This window comes from Schistocerca americana, chromosome 6 (assembly GCF_021461395.2).
Source record: "Schistocerca americana isolate TAMUIC-IGC-003095 chromosome 6, iqSchAmer2.1, whole genome shotgun sequence".
Taxonomy (NCBI): domain Eukaryota; kingdom Metazoa; phylum Arthropoda; class Insecta; order Orthoptera; family Acrididae; genus Schistocerca; species Schistocerca americana.
Window position 1 is genome coordinate 73,088,506 of NC_060124.1, and position 16,517 is coordinate 73,105,022.

Below are 16,517 nucleotides of genomic sequence, written 5' to 3' on the forward strand. Positions count from 1 at the left end.
CCCAGGTAAGGGTGGGTTAGGGAAGAATGTGTCCTGCTTTCTAACTGTGGGTATTTCGTTTACTGTGGCTTAGAAATCATCTATAGTTTGACGCGAATTTTTGACAAGCCTAAATCATATTGTCCCATGGCTATCGAAGTCTTTACCAGGCCTTGTTGATAGCAAGAATGGGATGTCATAATTTCGTTGCTGTGTGGTGGGTCAGTAGTAAATAACATAATTGTAATTGCTAAGGTACAGCGCTCACCATTGGGATTATTGCGCGTTTATTTCCAAGAGCTTGAAACGGAAACCAAACCGAGCAGCTAGGAGCTTGCAGTATGCAATGATATGTAATGTTGTGCTATTGAAAAGGGTATGTAATTATTTTGACTTCACAAATGATTGTGAGTGTGTCTTTTTCGGTCTGAGAATACAGCTCTAAACTTTTGGATACGAGCATGGTTAGCAGGTCTGTAATAATTGCATTTCTACAGGACAACACACCACCAATTCCTTACGAAGACGTATTGGTTGCTATGCTGAGGTGCTTGCTGAGAGTTACAGTTGCCAGGCACGGTGCTGACAGGAGACTAGAGACAATTTTTTTAGAGATTATTTCATGTATGCGCAATTTGTACCAGTTAACTCTAATAAGGAACGACTGTGATCCTGTTAAGTTCCTCGGAATTGATAGGTTGTCTAAGGCTCCTCCACATTCCGCTGTTCGCAAGAGCCTGTTTTGCTTATGATGTGTCCTAGGTGCTGTATTCCTGGCTTTAAGTAACGAGAACTCTAAAGGCAGATTTGATTGGTTTTTCTGTCAAAACGTGGTTTTAGGCTAGTTACGTGATCTTCTCGCATAGGCCACATTACCACACATCGTCTAAGTTAATTATCACAACTAGGAATTCCCTCGATGAACTACACATCTCAGTGAAACCGTAGATGTGCTTGCTACACTGAACATCAATCGATAGTGCTTATACATCCTGAATGGCATATGATGATCATGGGACTTTACTGATTCCGTATCCAACGACAGCTATAAACAGGCATCTCAGAATCGATTCTGGAGAGGTAATATCCCCTGATTTATTTTGCCGTCATCTTCCATGGCCATAGTATTCTCTAGAAGTCAATAATACAGTGCACGTTTACCAACTCTTTAAGACAACACATGTGTGAACAGGTTAGTTCCGTCTCTGCCCATCAGTAGGGACAATAAAATTTCCGAAACCGATAAAGCGAAAAATAATCCGAAAATAGCAGTTTTTAGCGAAATAACGCGAAATCGTCGATTTTTACGAGAGTTAGCGACATTTGTAATTTTCCTCATAAAAATGTTATAAATCTGAGGATGCTTGTTTTCTGATATTCGTAACTCATAATTATTGAACGTTGAAACTGCATTTTGACTTCTCATTTCCTCAAGATTGAGGTTCACGTATGCTATAATCTTAAAATGATATGACGAAAACAGAATCGAGTTTGGCCAAAAAGAATAGCAGCGAATTTGGCAATAACCACTGAATTTAAAAAAAATAATAAAAATAAAAAACCTATATGAGAAAGCAATAACACCGAATTTGTCGAAAACTGAATTTTGCAATAAAGCAGCATCAGACTATGCAAAAGACTGCACCGAATTTGACAAAACTAATAGTAAAATTGGCAAAAAATAACACTGAATGTGTAAAAAATTACAACAAATATGTAAAAAAATAATGAATGTAGCATACAATTGCATTAAATTTAGCAAAAAGGTGGCACAGACTTTGAAAAAGAAATGAAACCCAATATGCCAAAAAAACACCACTTTTGGCAGAAATAACTGATTTGGCAAAAAATAACCTCAGAATTGACAACAAATAATATCAACTTCGGTAAAAAGTAACGAATTTGGCCATAAAATGAAACGACTTTTTGCTGTACCTACCAGTCGGTGCTGTCCACTGAATACTTGATATGGGTATGACAGTCCCAAGTTCCTCCAGTCCTCGTAGCTGTGGACACCATCACACAGTACATTCGAGACAAGCTGCGGTTTGCAGAAGTGCTGAAGGTGTCAATATAGTATGCGCCTTAAATTCTTTTTTACCCGACAGAGTCGGTGCAAAGTGCTGAATTACTGTAGGAAGTAATGCTACTTCGTTATTGACTTCGAACTCAAATTAAATGAGTGTCTGGCTTCATTATGTTATTTACTGCTGGAGAACTAACTGGTAGCAATGTTAGTGTGTGCCCACTTGCTTGTAAATTACTGGCACCTTAATCTGATCTTTCACTGGTATTCGCTGGCCACTGGAGAAGACGTCTTGCTATCTGTTTCCTGGTGCAGATGGACGCCAGTGCACTGAAATGTGTTTCAGTTAAACAGTCATACCTCTGTCCAAGTGCCCCTTCCCCCTGTAGCTCAGTCTACTGATCTTTGATGATCAGCTGAATCATCAGCCTGGATGGAATTCCACGTGCCGGTGCTACCAGGGCGGTGACACGGAGCGGCAAGCAATGCCGTGTCGTAGTTATGGCCGGTCGCCCCACAAAACAAAGGTGGGCGATGCTAATAAAATACACAGGAAGCAGACAGGTAAAATAATAGACATACAATTAAAAAACATAGCGACAGTCTGGTTTCTGTTCACAAGAGATATAAAAATCACACCCAGCGACAGTATAATGTCCGTTCGCAACACTTCGGAAAAAAATGCACAACACTTCACAATCTCTGGAAACACTCCACTAAAAAGTTGGCACGAAGATGACACACCACAGCCAAGGACAGATGGGGGGGGGGGGAGGGGGAGGGGGGACCTGGGCAGATGAGGGGAAAAAAGGGGGGAGGAGAGGACAAACGAAGGGGGGGGGACCAACGGAGGGTGAGGACACATAAGGGGGGGGGGGTCAGGGCAGATGCGAGAGGGAATGTGGAAAGGCAGAGGAGGGAAATGCAAAAGGACTCAGGGGAGAGAAAGGAGGCAGAGAGAGGGTAGGCAGGGAAAAAACAGGATGGAAGGGGGGGGAGGGGAGAGAAGGAGCCAGGAAAAGGACAGAGGAAGGGGGGGGTGAGGTGAGGATCAGAGTTGATGGGAGGGATAAATGGAGGGAGAGAGGGCATCATCTGGGGCTAGTGGCTGTATTGTCAGCCATTAAATAATGCTTGACAGCTCGCCAATCTGCTGCATTACGTCAGCTGCAACCAATAGGATCTTATTCCACATAAAAGTGTTTATGACATACAGATGAAGTTTAAAAGTAACAGTACAGTTACATGCATATCATTATACAAGTGCTGTTGTTTAAATAAATAGTGGGGGTGATTAATAAAATTGCTTAACTTTAAATAAAAGTGCACCAATACAAAAGGTTGTGCGAACGTAGAATTCGCCAGCTGGTGGTTCTTGTTGGTACTTCAAAGCGACACTGTTTCCACGTAAATGGCGATGAGATGCCCGTTGGTTGTCAAAGAGGCGACGTTATATAGTACCTATTGGCGTCCAAAGATGTATGTAGACTACGCTGTTTCCGTGGAAACGTTGTCAAAGACCATGCTGTAGACTGCTGTTGCTTAGGCGACGTTTTGTAATGCCTATTGGCGTACAAAGGTGTATGGATATCATGCTGTTCCCATGGAGACGTTGTCCAGTTAGCTGTTACTTTGGCTGAATTGGCGGTTTGCTCGAAATTTTCAACGCTGTGCTTAGAGAATACCGTAATTTATAAAACACAGGGAGAATTAGACCAGATTTGCAATAATCATAATGTGTGAGTAAATCAGTGTATCATGAGGAAAAACAATTTTTGCGATAATTAATTGAAATTTATAATAAGAGTCACTTGGCTATGTTAGTCGTAAAATAAATCCAGTGGCTTTTTTAAAATGTTTTCTTTCTATAACATACACTATCAGTATTCATAAAAGATTTAGGAAATAAAATATAAAAAAGTGACGTAGTTAATTCGCAAAAAATAAATACGTGACATCTTATAGATTCAGTCTTAATGCAAGACTGACTTCCCAAATTACCATGCACTTTTATAATCTTCACACTGCAATCAAATCTGAGGATGGCCTACTGTATGTGCCGAAACGTGTCACTTTAAATAAATGATATTCTGCGATCATGACTGTTTCTTCATAAGCATCGGTGTTGTTACGTTTTGAGTACATCGTAGGAAATACTTTACATAAATTAATACGGCGAAATCATGGAGACAACATGTGGAGCAGCGACTAAGATGTGTCGCATGTGCTGGTGAGCATTGCTCCTATACTGGCGCACCTACCAACACAGGGATGGGAAAATTATTTACTACGTCACGCCTTACTGGCAAACATAGAACTAATGATACTAAGGACGATAGCCGTGACTGTGCACCATCAGCTCATTGGCAATGTCGGTTACTAGATGCAATGTATCCCAATCAAAATACAGGACGAAATGTAATTCAAAAGAAAAACATGTACTTAATTCCTCGGAAAAGAAATTGTTCGGTGTCGGGATGCATAACAGTGACAGAGGCGTAATAAAGGAAACTATGTCGTAAAGAGTTCAATTTTGATTACATTCCCTTACTGGTGGCCAAATGCCGGCCACTATGGCCAAGCGGTTCTAGGCGCTTCAGCCCGGAACCGCGCTGCTGCTACGGTCGTAGGTTCGAATTCTGCCTCGGGCATGGATGTGTGTGATGTCCATAGGTTGGTTAGGTTTAAGTAGTTCTAACTCTGGTGGTTGATGACCTCAGATGTTAAGTGCTATAGTGCTTAGAGCCATTTGAACCATTTTAGTTGGCCAAAAATAGAGCTTTTCTGTCAGTCGATATCGTTTTGATCTGGTTCAGAGTCGTTGTTGCGGAACAGGTAAGCTTGTTGACATCAGTCCGCGATAATATGGAGCGTATTGTCGCAAAATGGTACACAAAAAAACATGGATCGGACCGAGTGACAGGAAATTCAGATTGACGGGCTCGACATGTAAAGAATGAAAATATGCATGTAATGACGCGGAAAACGACCCGTCACCAAACCAATCGCTTTCCAGCCTAATTAGAACTGAAACTGAGAATATTTCTGGACATATTACGTGCAACTGAATCTATATTGGACTATTATACAATAAACAGTTAAATGCGTCTGAATACTGTTATTACTATTATTATTATTATTTGTAAGAGCGTAAGTAGCAATAAAGTGCATCCTTACATGAAGGCGGACAGAAGAAGGAAGACGATATTCGGGAGGCTATACGTGCCGCAGTTATTTTTTATATCATGTAACTAAAATCGCACCAACGATGGCTTAGAGATAGAGTCACATAGATCTTTGAAGAATTAGAGCAGATTAATTTATTGATAATGTACAGATAATAACTTGTTTTAACGTTTGCTAAGTGGGAGCAGTTACTTCAAACTGTTGTGATGTTTGTGAGATTGAATGCAGTGACCTGTGTGAGGTGGTGGTAGTGGGATGGTGGTGTTGGTGTTGTCATTGTTTCTGCTGCTACAGAAGTTGTAGCAGTTGTTATTATTACAGTTTCTGGTGTTGCTGTTGTTGCTGGTGCTGCCATTGTTGTTACAGTAGTTGTTCTTGCCGCACTATTTGTTGTTGCTGCTACATCTGTTGCACTAGTTGCTGATATTGCTGTGGTTCTTCTTGCTGCTTCTGTTAGAAATGCTGCTGCTGTTCCACATGCTATCTCCACTATACGAGATTTTACGATTCCACAGTAATGCACTATCCAGTGAGAACATTCACCGTTTTCAGTCTTCTATTGGCCACGATAGAAACAGTTGCATCTGGTGACCTCCGCAGTGCAGCTAAGCTGTATAACTCTCAAACTGCAGTGGTGAAACGCGGTAGTACAAGATGCTGGAGTTCTAATCCAGTCAGTAAGCACAGTGCCGAAGTAGATCGATAAAACAACCGGAAACCAAAAAGTAACGTTAATCGTCGTTGGCTACGTTCTTTCGTAAACGGAGTGTGAGGTAAATCGCCTAGCGAGGATATGATCAGAAGATTCTGTGTGTCCATCCATGTGGTTGATGGTCTACGGGACTTCAGCCGTTCACTTATGTGTAAAATGAAACACCTACAACCGTCGCTTTGATGTTATTTTATTATATTGAAACCAGTTCCGCTCACTCAATACACCATCTTTAGGCCATAACTGACGCTGAGGTGGAGAATTATAATCGTATACGTGATCCCATCAGTGGCCTACACCTATGAATTGGCTTCCGTAGTATACTGTAAAAGCAATGTTGTGTCTGCAACCATCGAATAGTCCAACCTTAAAAGTAAGTAGCGCTCACTACCGTTACAGCGTGTATTTAAAGTAAACCTGATTTGCATCCTCATAGTGGCACAACTAGCGTCATTCTTACAAGACTCAACGCGAAACTGGAATAGACGTCATCTTGCAGCTGTAGAAACACGCCTACCAACTTTATCTTCTACAACTCCTTCTTCGTTTTTTGATTATTTTTTCAGCCGGTGTAGAAGCTGCAGGATAGTAACAAATTTTCATTTCCAAGAGATTAAAGAAACTCGTTCATGTTCAAATATCACATGTTACATGGTGAAAGACGTTCTTCCATTTCTAGGTAGAAATGGTGTAGGAACGAAAAAGAAAGGCATAATTGCCCATACGTTGTGTTTTTGTTGTGGTCTTCAGTCCTGAGACTCGTTTGATACAGCTCTCCATGCTAATCTATCCTGTGCAAGCTCCTTCATCTCCCAGTACCTACTGCAACCTACATCCTTCTGAATCTGCTTAGTGTATTCATCTCTTGGTCTCCCTCTAAGATTTTTACCCTCCACGCTGCCCTCCAATGCTAAATTTGTGATCCCTTGATGCCTCAGGACATGTCCTACCAACCAAACCCTTCTTCTAGTCAATTTGTGCCACAAACTTCTCCCCAATCCTATTAAATACCTCCTCATTAGTTACGTGATCTACCCACCTAATCTTCAACATTCTTCTGTAGCACCACATTTCGAAAGCTTCTATTCTCTTCTTGTCCAAACTATTTATCGTCCATGTTTCACTTCCATACATGGCTACACTCCATACAAATACTTTCAGAAACGAATTCCTGACGCTAAAATCTATTCTCGATGTTAACAAATTTCTCTTCTTCAGAAACGCTTTCCTTGTCATTGCCAGTCTACATTTTATATCCACTCTACTTCGACGCTCATCAGTTATTTTACTATTTAAATAGCAAAACTCCTTTACTACTTTAAGCGTCTCATTTCCTAATCTAATTCCCTCAGCATCACCCGATTTAATTTGACTACATTCGATTATCCTCGTTTTGCTTTTGTTGATGTTCATCTTATATCCTCCTTTCAAGACACTGTCCATTCCGTTCTACTGCTCTTCCAAGTCTTTTGCTGTCTCTGACAGAATTACAATGTCATCGGCGAACCTCAAAGTTTTTACTTCTTCTCCATGAATTTTAATGCCTACTCCGAATTTTTCTTTTGTTTCCTTTGCTGCTTGCTCAATATACAGATTGAATAACATCGGGGAGGGGCTACAACCCTGTCTCACTCCTTTCCCAACCACTGCTTCCATTTCATGCCCCTTGACACTTACAACTGCCATCTGGTTTCTGTACAAATTGTTAATAGCCTTTCGCTCCCTGTATTTTACCCCTGCCACCTTCAGAATTTGAAAGAGAGTATTCCAGTTAACATTGTCAAAAGCTTTCTCTAAGTCCACAAATGCTAGAAACGTAGGTTTGCCTTTTCTTAATCTTTCTTCTAAGATAAGTCGTAAGGTTAGCATTGCCTCACGTGTTCCAACATTTCTACGGAATCCAAACTGATCTTCCCCGAGGTCCGCTTCTACCAGTTTTTCCATTCGTCTGTAAGGAATTCGCGTTAGTATTTTGCAGCTGTGACTTATTAAACTGATAGTTCGGTAATTTTCACATCTGTCAACACCTGCTTTCTTTGGGATTGGAATTATTATATTCTTCTTGAAGTCTTAGGGTATTTCGCCTGTCTCGTACATCTTGCTCACCAGATGGTAGAGTTTTATCAGGACTGGCTCTCCTAAGGCTGTCAGTAGTTCTAATGGAATGTTGTCTACTCCCGGGGCCTTGTTTCGACTCAGGTCTTTCAGTGCTCTGTCAAACTCTTCACGCAGTATCGTATCTCCCATTTCATCTTCATCTACATCCTCATCCATTTCCATAATATTGTCCTCAAGTACCTCACCCTTGTATAGACCCACTATATACTCCTTCCACCTTTCTGCTTTCCCCTCTTTGCTTAGAGCTTGGTTCCCATCTGAGCTTTTTATATTCACACAAGTGGCTCTCTTTTCTCCAAAGGTCTCTTAAATTTTCTGTAGGCTGTACCTATCTTACCCCTAGTGAGATAAGCCTCTACATCCTTACATTTGTCCTCTGCCTGCTTAGCCATTTTGCGCTCTCTGTCGATCTCATTTTTGAGACGTTTGTATTCCTTTTTGCCTGCTTCATTTACTGCATTTTTATATTTTCTCCTTTCATCAATGAAATTCAATATTTCTTCTGTTACCCAAGGAATTCTACTAGCCCTCGTCTTTTTACCCACTTGATGCTCTGCTGCCTTCACTACTTCATCCCACAGAGCTACCCATTCGTCTTCTACTGTATTTCTTTCCCCCATTCCTGTCAACTGTTCCCTTATGCTGTCCCTGAAACTTTGTACAACCTCTGGTTTAATCAGTTTATCCAGGTCCCATCTCCTTAAATTCCCACCTTTTTGCAATTTCTTCAGTTTTAATCTACAGTTCATAACCAATAGATTGCGGTCAGAGTCCACATCTGGCCCTGGAAATGTCCTACAATTTAAAACCTCCTTCCTAAATCTCTGTCTTACCATTATATAATCTATCTGAAACCTTTCAGTATCTCCAGGATTCTTCCATGTATACAACCTTCTTTTATGATTCTTGAACCAAGTGTTAGCTATGATTAAGTTATGCTCTGTGCAAAATTCTACCAGGCGGCTTCCTCTTTCATTTCTTAGCCCCAATCCATATTCACCTACTATGTTTCCTTCTCTTCCTTTTCCTACTACCGAGTTCCAGTCACCCATGACTTAAATTTTCGTCTCCCTTCACTATCTGAATAATTTCTTTTATCTCATCATACATTTCATCTTCGTCATCTGTAGAGCTAGTTGGCATATAAACTTGTACTACTGTAGTAGGCGTGTGCTTCGTGTCTATCTTGGCCACAATAAGGCGTTCACTATTCTGTTTGTAGTAGCTAACCCGCACTCCTATTTTTTTATTCATTATTAAACCTACTCTTGCATTGCCCCTATTAGATTTTGTATTTATAACCCTGTATTCACCTGACCAGAAGTCTTGTTCCTCCTGCCACCGAACTTCACTAATTCCCACTATATCTAACTTTAACCTATGCATTTCCCTTTTCAAATTTTCTAACCTACCTGCCCGATTAAGGAATCTGACATTCCACGCTCCGATCCGTAGAATGCCAGTTTTCTTTCTCCTGATAATGACGTCCTCTTGAGTAGTCCCCGCTCGGAGATCCGAATGGGGGACTATTTTACCTCCGGAATATTTTTCCCAAGAGGACGCCATCATCATTTAACCATACAGTAGAGCTGCATGCCCTCGGGAAAAATTACGGCTGTAGTTTCCCCTTGCTTTCAGCCGTTCGCAGTACCAGCACAGCAAGGCCGTTTTGGTTAATGTTACAAGGCCAGATCAGTCAATCATACAGACTGTTGCCCCTGCAACTACTGAAAAGGCTGCTGCCCCTCTTCAGGAACCACACGTTTGTCTGGCCTCACAACAAATACCCCTCCGTTGTGGTTGCACCTACGGTACGGCTATCTGTATCGTTCAGGCACGCAAGCCTCCCCACCAACGGTAAGGTCCATGGATCATGGTTCATACGTTGTGTAACCGGTTTTAAAATTATACAGGGTGATTTTTTCCATTGTGCACAAACTATAGGGATTGATCGACGAGAGGATACGGAAGAAAAAAGATCGAATGAACTTCTGTCAGGAAATGCATCGTATCCATGCTAGAGACCATTTATTCAGTCATATTTTGTTACAGAGACCGCGGTCTAGTACGCACTGTACCATGCAGTCACAGTTGCAGTATGCATGGTTTCCTTCTGGAGTGTGGTACTGTTCCTCATACTTCCTGGCATAGAAGTTGGTATTGTTGTGTCCGACTCACTTCTCTTGCTGACTCGCTTTGTGGTGGATATGATACAGCGTTGTACACAATAGTAGTATATTCAAATCGAGAGCTCGCCGACATGGTGTTTACTTACGGAAAGGCAAATGGCAACGGGCGGTAGGTGAAGGACAGCAAGGTTGTATCAGAAGGCCTATCACGCCGACAACACCCACAGCATTCAATGTTTGCAGCAGTGTTTCGCCGTTTTTCTCAGACAGGGTTGTTTCACGAAGCAGGAAGCCGTAAAGGACGTACCCGAAATGTTCGGGCACCAGATTTGGACGAAAATGTGATTAAGCGTATGGAAGGCGACCGCCGTGTCAGTAGAGGGTAAGCCAAACGAGCGTGTGGAAAATTCTCCCTTATAATTGTGACTATCCTTGTCACTTACAGCGTGCGCAGGGCTTACTAGCAACAGACTTGCCACATCGAGAGCAGTTTTGTCACTGGTTTCTTCACTAGGCAACCATGATTCCGGGATCTGTGTCATCCATCCTATTCACAGATTAGGCTATCTTTACGTGGAGTGATATCTTCAACTTTCATAACAGTCATCTGTGGAATGGTATGCATAACCCCCATGGTATGGTGACAGTGAATCATCAGCACCGGTGCAGCCGGAATGTGTGGGCCGGGATAATTGGCGACCGTATTTTGGGACCTATCTTCCTTCCACGTCGACTAACAGGCCGGAACTATCGGCGTTTCTTGCGGGTGACTTTGCCTCCCCTGCTTGAAGAATTGGTATTGATGATTCGAAGGATTATGTGGCTGCTACATCACGGAGCTCCAGAGCACTTCGTCGTTAACGTCCGGACGCATCTTAATCGTGTCTTCCCTGGTCGATGGGGATCAGGCGAGGGAGTCCAATTGCATGGCCGGCTCGTTGACCGGATCTCAAACCTTGCGATTTCTGGTTATGGGGCCATCTCAAAATTATCGTGTATGCAGAGTCCATTTCAGATGTGGAGACACTGGAGCGGCGTATTCATGCTCCCTGCGATACTGTTCGGATGCAGCCTGGCCGATGTGAACGTTTGAGACAGAACATGTTACGGCGTGTACCCGCATGCGTTGAGGCAAATGGAAACTATTTTCAACACATAGTGTAACTGTGGCTGCATCGTACAGCGCTTATTAGACCGCAGTCTCTGTAACAGGGTATGACTGAATAAATGGTCTCCAGCATGGAAACCACGCATTTCCGGATATAAGTTCATTAGACCTTTTTTGTTCCGTATCCTCCCATCGATCAATCCCTAGAGTTTTTGCGCGGTAGAGAAAATAACCCTGTATAGCATTTTACTTGTCATAAGATTCTGTAGGGGAGGAATCTTCCTAATGTCATAAATATACCTTTTACAGCAGTTAACTACGCAGGACTTAATGTGGCTGTTGCCAGTCTCCGACCAACACTGCGGTATGACTCAGACTAGATGGCGAAAATCGAGAGAAGTTCCGGGGCTGTTCAAATTCAAGCCACAGCAACTCCATCTTATACGAAAACTGAAGCTGCCCTCATTTAGAGAACTGGTGCTCCACGCAGTCACCAACCTGAGCGCCGAAGTCCGAGCGGACCCCTTGGCCGAAAGCAATGTGGTTGGTTTCCATCGACAACCCCAGTCAAGTTGGCTATACGGACCTTTTCTATCCGAGGAGGCAGCCTGCTCTGCTGCATCCACGGTTACTAAACAACTGAGAAATGCTCTCTCAGTCCCGTTCCATTATAGTTCTTAGTTGGCTTCACTTCGCGACTAACAGTACCGGCGCCGGAGATGCCGATATTTCGCGATACGTGTGTTCGCTTCCATCATCTTGAAAGCAACATGATGTTTATTTTCTCACCTTTACAGGATATTATTCGCAGTACAATGCTCGTGGGAACTTCGGCTATTATTGAGATGCAAACACGCGATTTGCATCGCAAGAGGACAGTATTACGGTTCCACCGACGTTAGAGCAGTAGGCTTGGTCACGCTGCCACTTCCTGTATGTGCGTATTACTTCACTCTTGACTCTAACTGCTTTCGTTCGTAATTCTCAAGTCACAACATTCACTTCTGTTTCTTTCATTACCACCCTCTTTAGGGTCTGGCTGAGTTATTGTTGCCCTTCGTTTGTTTACGTACTTTCTGTACATTTAGACTGATCTGTAGCAAGCAGGAGCCCCGGCAATATGGCCAAGAATTGCAGGGTGGCTAAATCCCGTTCTTTATGACGGGACTACCCCGCATTTCTGTTCGTTTATGCAGAATATATTTGCTTTAGTTACTGTTCGCTGTCTGTTTCTCGTATGCTCCCTCCATTCATCAAGCCATTTGACTAGGCAAAAGATTTCCGTGATGTGGGTAAGGCAGTCTGATGTCTCCCCGGTTCAGGGCAGATTAGTAGGAGAGATCGTTATTATATGGTGCTAGGGGAAACTGTGACAGGCTTAATTTCTCATTTACATCCCCCAAAACACGAACAGACTTAACATCAAACTCGTAAGTGTGTAGCATCTCTATATTTCCAAAGTATTTTGTACGAGGGCGCGATGAAAACAAATGCTTCCAAATTTCTTACGTGAAAACTCTTAAAGCATTTTAAATAAAACAAACGTTAGTGACATTCTAAATTTTTATTATTCATGTCAACATATTCCTCAACATAGCCACCCTGGCGACGAACACATTTCTATCAATGAGAGACCAGTATGTTGCTACCGTAACTGTAGAAAGTTGACTTTTTTGGAGGGTCCTTAACCTCACCTCTACTTGCAGCGCTTCATCACTATCGAAGTTTTGGAAACAGATGGAAATCGGATGAGGCCAAGTCGGTACACTATGGAGGATACTCGATGACAGTGAACCAAAGGCGTCATATTGTTGCAGAGGGTGCTCCATATGTGGAGAACTCTTTGAATGAGAAACTTGATTACAGAACACTGTTTCTCAAGCACCGACAGAGTTACTTTTCACACCGCCATGTTATACGCTACTATTCGGAGCCCTCTGGCGGCAGAAGATTGGAAATATTTAGGCATGAAGATTAAAGATGGAGAGTGTTAACGTATGTTTTATCTAATAAGATTCAAGAGCTTTCACGCGAGGATTCGGCGCCATTACTTTTCTGCATGCCCTCGTATGACGTGACTGGCGCTAGTTTTGACTCAATAATCCTGCAATAAAAAGCTACCACAATTTCACGCTATGTGAACTGCACAGTTTAGTATTTGTGTGCATTACGTGCTAACTACCAGTCTTGGTGGGATGTTCACATTTAGTCGAGATATATGTGGATATTACTGCAACTTTTACCGCATTGAATTTACTGTTAAGAGCCTGAAAGTGCAATTAAAAATATCCTCTAGGATTGTAACGAAACGATGTAGCACATATGAAAATGCAACAGACGCGTTCGGGGGAATAAAATGGAATCGTAGGAAAAGAGATACCTTGTTTGGGAAAATTCGGAGAAAACTGTGCAACCGTTCAGCTGCTACCATCTCAGTGTCTTTCCACGAAGGACCGCTATAATTTCAAAAAGTCATTACTTGAAACTATTAGAGATTGGGAAACGTTGATTATTGTAAAACGTGTAATAGATCGCAAAGTCAAAAAGTCATTACTTGAAACTATTAGAGATTGGGAAACGTTGATTATTGTAAACCGTGTAATAGATCGCAAAGTATTTTCCTTAGTCCATTGTTGCAAATTCGGTGCAGAATACACTAAAATGGCGGCAGAACGGATGGTGCAAAGTGTTATCTGGCATGCAGCTTTCAAATCTGTGATAACGGTACTGTGGGGTTATCCACGCCAATATGGGAGTGCTTGACGATGTGGTTCAAAAACTGTAGACAGGCTGTATCAAATAGCCTTCTCTAAATGGGCCCCTCTGGGTCTCAAGCACGTGTTGACAGAGTGCAACCTCAGTTTCATTGTAAGCCCCACACCACAATAATTGCAGGAAGCGAGGTCAACTGTCCACAGAGAGTTGCATAAGCGAAGTGCAAATGGTCGATTCATCTTATACAGACGATCGTACTTTGCAGCATGCGATCCTGTATCTGATGCTAGCCTCCATAGGTCACAATGACTCCCCAAAAAGTATCTATTTTCAGGTGAAACCAAGTTCCGTAATTCTGGGCCTCGAAAAACCACAAATTTACGATTTGGGGCTCTGAAAGCCACAAATCACACAAATGCATCCTTGATAGCCCGACGCTCAATGCTTGGTGTGGCCTAATGCACGATAGGGTGATAGGCTCACTTTTCTTCACAGAGAAGAACATAACGGTAAACATTTATCTCGACATGCTCGAGTACCTCCTGCTACCAAGGATGGAAGAGCTGCAGCTGGCCATCGACATCCAGCATGGTGGTGCACCCCCACTTTGTGCTGTGAAAATGAAGGATGTGCTGAATGACACGTTCCCTGGGAGGTGGATCGGACGTATTGATCCCATCACATTACGTGCCTCCCTCCCACACACGAGATATCCCGATATCCCGACGTTTCTTTCTTGGGGTTACATTAAGGATCACATCTCGATGTAGACGTTATTCTGAGGCTGTACTCCCTCTCCAAGTGGGTCTTTTCAGGAGTTAATTCGGCCCTGACGTCATTTTTTTTGGATGACAGTGCAGGACTGGATTGAACAGCGCAGGTGGAGGATATTTGGCGAGTGGACTGGCCTGCCCATTGTGTTGTCAGCCGCGCTAGTGGAGGAATGGAGCGCCGTTTCTCAAGAACTCCCAACCGACCTTGTGACCACTGTGCGAGCACGTTGCAGGACATGCACTGCCGTCCTTGGTGATCACATATCCCGTCCCGCCTTTTGTAATATCCAGTGGGCCATCATAACTCACGCTGACTTCAGTGTAATTATTAACTTTGAATAAAAGTGTTCTTTATGCTCTTCTCATAGCGTATTTCTTTCAGTTACCTTCTGAAGAATGTTGCAGTATGTATGGTTCAATTTTCATTGAGCTATATAACTTGGCAGTGAGACATCGTCCTTAAGTTTTGAAAACCAATGCAGTTACCAAGTTATGATTTTTTGAAACGGTAGGATGGTTCAAATGGCTCTGAGCACTATGGGACTCAACTGCTGAGGTCATTAGTCCCCTAGAACTTAGAACTAGTTAAACCTAACTAACCTAAGGACATCACACACATCCATGCCCGAGGCAGGATTCGAACCTGCGACCGTAGCGGTCTCGCGGTTCCAGACTGCAGCGCCAGAACCGCGCGGCCACTTCGGCCGGCGAAACGGTAGGATGACTTTATGGACACCCTGTATACCTCAAGTCGGTATCATGAGAATAACGGAGGAGAGATTAAAGGACTCACAGAGAAATATAGACAGGGAGTCTTCCCTCGCCTACTACGCGAGAGGAGTATGACAGGAAATCGATAGTTGTCTGCCATGCACTCTATTGTGGCTGTCGTAACAGACACCAAAGAAAATATTTTATGACAGAAACAAAATTGTTCCAGTGAACATGGGTTCGCAAAGGAACCGTTTTCGCCATAAGCCAGAATCTGTGGTTACGAGCTGCCACAGAATTTAGCGTGAAATATTGTCCTGGTTAGTAGAAATGTATTTCAAATATAAAATCTTCGATCAAATCTGCCATGCAAATGGTCACAAATTTTACCCACACCATCAAATTTTGAAGAATAAATTGTTAGCAAGAAACTTTTATACTGTTTTAATAATTAGTTTTTGTAATAAAACTATGTTCGTAAAGGTGTGTGTTAGAATGGTCCGGCGTAACATCAAACACCGGCACGTCGGCCTGGAACGTAACGGCAGAGAAGGCTGAGAAGACGATGTCAGCCAATTGAACGCTGACTAGGACAACACCACGACAGGAGCGGCACCCATGCGAAGAGAATATAAGGGCTGCTCCAGCTAGCCTCGGGCGCACTAGAAGACGCGCACTAGTAGAGCAGCACTAGAAGACGAGCTGTGATATAAACTCTATAGCAGTGACTTACGAACTAGTGTGATTTGCTTGCGTGGAAATTGTATACATCGAAGGACATCGATTATTTGCATGTCGCCATTTGCTTGCGACCCATCTTTGTAGAAACGCAAGTTAATTTAACATATTGTAATAAGACCCATCAATAAGATTTGTTTGAATTGTTGTTTAGCAATCCTAGCAAGCAGCTTCCTATGCACCCTATATTACACGAGTGGTCAGGATCCCACATAGATCATGTCGTAAAACTGTATTTCCTTACTTTAATGAACTTACCGTGGAACGGGGTTACTTTGACTTTAAGGGTAACTTTGACGGTTTTTAGGGCTACATTAACTGA